Consider the following 4,858-nt stretch of genomic DNA (forward strand, 5'->3'; position numbering starts at 1 on the left):
AGTTAAGTACAATAAATGGGGCAATAGATCTTGAGAGCACATCACTATGATCTATATAAACATGAATATAATACCATTTGGCTCTCCCCCTTAATATCAGTCATTGGCCTTAGGTGAAACCTATAAGATAAGGCATGACAGGATAAGATGATTGAGTAAGGTGATTGATTTGAACAACTCTTGGGCTACCTTCTGATAGAAGTTTTCTTGACAAAATGCAGACAAGTCTCTTCCTGAGCAAGGATATGCTCAGATCTATAATATAATTTTTTTGAGTTCTCAAGTTGCTTACCCCTTAGAGTTTGACATTTGATGATCTTGGATTTTTATTTGAAGGAGATATTATAGAATGTGATTCAATATGAATACAAGAGCTCCCCCTGACTATGTGCATATAATCTATATGACAGTGCAAGGCACAGAGGACCTTGATTTGAATTTTGACACACCATTCAAATTTGCTCTATCAAAAGAGAGATTACAGTTTGACTAAGGATGGATGATTATTAGACAGAGGATTATGAAATTTGAATTGAGGACAGTCTAATAAACACATGGATAATAAAATGAAAAGTGAATACACATCCATGGCAAAGAAGGAGACATGTGTGTATATAAACATATATGTATATATATATATATATAGATAAGACACTATGATGCTCCATATACATGAACAAAGATGGAAGAGACTGTCCCTCTTCACATCCTTTCAAAACATCAGAGTTTCATAGATGGGTGAGAGAGACTAGTGCTTCTCATCACCTCTACAACAGATATATATGAACTCTGAAATCAGAATCTAAACAGACACAAAGAAACATAAAGCCCCTATGGGCAACATCCTAAAACATCCATAACTATGCCACACATGGCATATCCATCCACATCTACATGAAAATAAAAGCCCCTTCAGGGCATGAACATCCATCAACATAAAACCCCTACTGGGTGCACACACATCTAGACATAAAGCCCATACTGGGCATGATCAACATCCATGAAGACAAGAAGAAATAAACATAGTCAAAAGCCCATCCAGGGCAAGAAGAAGCTGAAAAAAATAGGATGACCTAGCAGCAACATGATATGCCATCTCTGACATGGCTATCTATAGTGCATCTACTACCAAAAAGGTGCTGGTACATCCATCACGTCTGAGGAGGACCCTGGTCACGACGTGGAGTCCTAGAATAGTATCTGGTGCCCTGACTCCTTGAATAGGCTTGCAGCATCTCAGCATGCTCCTCTGTTCTAGCTCTCATGTCAGCCCTAAGAAACTCCAACAACTCAGTGTGATCAGAGGCTCTCTGACTCTCAGTTGTCACGAAGCTAATAATGAGATTCTCCAATCCAGTCCTCAGGATCCCAATATCTCTGGCTAGCTCCTCATATGATCCAGTGGTGGGAGCCTGACGCTGCTGATCCTGTGCTCATGCCTCTGCCTGTCTCTAGGCCATTTGTTCTGCTTCTCTCAGTGCTTGTTCTACCTCATCCACTGCAACTGCACTGGGACCACCTCCACTGCTCCCTACTCCTGGAGTAGGGATTCTCATCTGAGTTATGGTAGTGTGGTTTAGTATGGGATCAGGCTTCTTAGCAAAGGCATCTGATAGGTTCATCTTTTTGGTCCTCAAAAGTTTAGAGATGAGCATCCCATAAGGTAGACCTCCTTGTCCTCTCTTGACAGCCTCATCCATGTATCCTAGAATGATAAATCCTAGGTTCAACTTAATCTTCTGCATAATGCAATGGATCGGGAGGGCTTTAAAAGGCTTGACGGCATCGAAGTTTCCTGCTCGAGGGGTGATGTTATAAGCTACAACTTTATGAACTACCCTGGCCGTAGGATTCATTGTGTTGGCATTGATGTTTAGTTTGTCACTTGGAGGGGGAACAGTTCCTAGTGTCTCACACTTTTTCCCTTGTAAAGTGATTTTCAATTTCATCTTTTCCCCAAAAGAAAATCCTTCTACCATCATTTGGGACATCAATCTAATTATAAAAATCTTTCAAGTTTAGCCCAAATTCCCTTTGAATATAAGTATTCATTACTAATCCCCCATGAGCAACGTTGAGATTTGCATAGAAATATGTAACAAGCTCAGGGTAGATTAGGGAACTATACTCAAGAAAGATGATCCAACCTTGAAATCTGAAAAGCGACGAGAGATTGTATCTTTGAAAGTCTCTGAAAACAGCCTTTCGTCCGGAGATGATGGCTCGATCCATGAAGGCCTTGTAACGATCCTTTGTTCGCTTGTTAAAGAAGGGTTCAGTGGGGAACACCTTCTCCTCCGGCTCAGTCCTAACCCTTTTCCCCTTTTGTGCAAGAGTTTTCCTTAAGGTCGACATTCTAGGGTTAGGGTTTTGTGAGGAAGATGAAGAAATCAAGAAGAAGTTAGGGGTTTTGATGTAGGATGATGGAGAATAGATAAGATGGAAAAGGTGAGGAATAATGAGATTTATGGGAGAAATGGATAGAAATGCGAAGAAGAAGAGCTATGGGGCAATTTAATGGAAAATGCAAGAAAAAGAAGATGGAAAATGAGAAATCAAAGGAGGAAAATGGATGGAACTTACTTAAACACCCAAATCTTGCAGCTTTTTGACTGAAAAAATGATTTGGGGACGAGGAACGAACAAAAACCCTAGGAGATAGAGAACTTGCGGTAGGTGAGAAAATGAATCACGGAAGGTCATTTAAAAGCAGTTTTCGACACCCGCGGTCGACCGGGTTCGAACGGTCGCCCTCCACGACCCTTCTGTCCATTTTATTTTTTTGACTTCACGACCATCTGCGGTCGCCCGCCACTGGGTCGGTCGACCTCCGCGTGTAACCTGGACCTTTTTATTTTTTGCGATTCTATCGTACCACGGTCACTCACCGAATCTCGGGCGACTGCCATACCGTTGTTTCCAATTTCTTAGTATTTTCAAGGGATTTTATGATCTATTCAATTTTCTCCTGTTTTTCTCTCTTCTATGGGATTATAATGGACTTATAAATTTGTTCCATGGGCCATGTGAGGATATCTAAAACTTTGTTTCTATTTTTCTTACATTTTAGCTCATGTGATTGGAGTGACACAATTTCTCTTGGATGTTTCATGTGGATGTTCTTGGATGAATTTTGCTAGATAGGGAGTGACACATATGTTTGATCTATCTAGCAAAGTATTGACATGTTAAGTTCTCTATTTGTGGATGCTGACTGCATAGTGTTGTGATTTTCCACTAAGATGGATTTTTCAAGGATATGTTCAATTATAGCACAAACATAGTCTAGAACAGGTATAGTATTGTTTTCTTCATATACTATAGCTAGAAAATGATATGATCATTAAGTTCAAGAATGTAGATAAATTCCATTGAAAACATACAATCATGATCTTCTACATTCGAGGATAAAGATATATAACAATGAAGTTCATATACTCTAGATACAATGATTAATACAATGAGATGAAGTATCTAGATCAGATTCATATGATTTTACAATTAAGCACAACCTCATACATTAACATATTCAATGAATAGTTTGAGTGGGGGACTTTGGAACCCAAATTACTTTGGTTCCAATCAAGTTTATTTTTAGGAGTGTATCTTTTCTTATCCAAATAAACTTGCTTGATTTCACAAATCTAGGTTTACACCTAGATTTGTGATGCCCTAATCTCCCACAATATGTGCATGAATAAGAATTAGTAGATGAAGAGCAAATAGAGCTACAAGAGTGTGGATGTGAACATACATGTTTCTTTTTCTTCTTGTAGTCTCTGATTCTTTAATGAGAGTTCTTCATTTACTAATTTTATCTCATTTAATTAATTTTCAAGACAATCTATTTGATGAGATGAATTAGTTTTTACTTGTTCTTCATTTTCACATACAAATTTGTATTTTTCTATTAATTCTATATTTTTATTTTTTAAAGTTATATTTTATTTTTCAAAGGCATTACATCTTTGAATTAAGTCATCATATTTATTTATCAAAACTTTGCTTAATTGACTTAATTTTTCATTTCTTTTCAAACTTTCATTTACTTCCAATTTCAAATTTTCAATTTGATTTTCCAAATAAGAAATTGAATGTTTGAAAGTGTTTTCAATTGCAAAATATTTTTGAGAAATCTCATTTTGTCCAACAATAACAGAGAGACAAAGATTTTTCTCAAACATGTTTTCAAGAGTAGTCCAAATATCTTTTGCATTTATAGATGTAGAAATTTTCTAAAAAATACTTGTGGTTAAACACAATATAATATAATTATAGCTTTTGAGTTTAAGGAAAATAATTTTGTATCAAGTTTGGTACATTTCTTTGGTTACGAATACCCCTTTTTAATGACATCTAAAATGTCATAATCTATGAAATTGAGATAAGCTAACATTTGCACTTTCCAAACTCTATAATTTGTTCCATCAAAGAATGGAGGAATTAGAGCGGATCAGCCTTCCTCAAAGTCCATTAGGGTTGCCATGGATCTTTTCTCTTGTAGATTTTAAATTTAAAAATCTCTTTAAGAGCCTACGTTCTGATACTAAATGAAATACAAGTGTGGCAACCCAAGAGGGGGGTTGAATTGGTCAATTAAAATTTTTACCTTAATTAGGTGTGGTATTAAAAACAATGTGCCAATGTTAGAGTTTAGATATTACTTATCATTTATATTTTCTAACCCTTGTTCAAAAAAACATAGGCACAAGTAAAGGTTAGAGTTTACCAATCACTACAAAGAGAAGAAGAAGAAGGAAGAAGAGGCACGCCACAAGGAACACACGAATTTTATAGTGGTTCGGTCTATCAACAAGACCTAATCCACTCTTCCAAGTTTTCCTCCTTGGGTACTCCA

Source organism: Tasmannia lanceolata, unplaced genomic scaffold, assembly GCF_043159265.1.
Source record: "Tasmannia lanceolata isolate RefF3 unplaced genomic scaffold, GAP_Taslan_0.1 ptg000044l, whole genome shotgun sequence".
Lineage (NCBI taxonomy): Eukaryota > Viridiplantae > Streptophyta > Magnoliopsida > Canellales > Winteraceae > Tasmannia > Tasmannia lanceolata.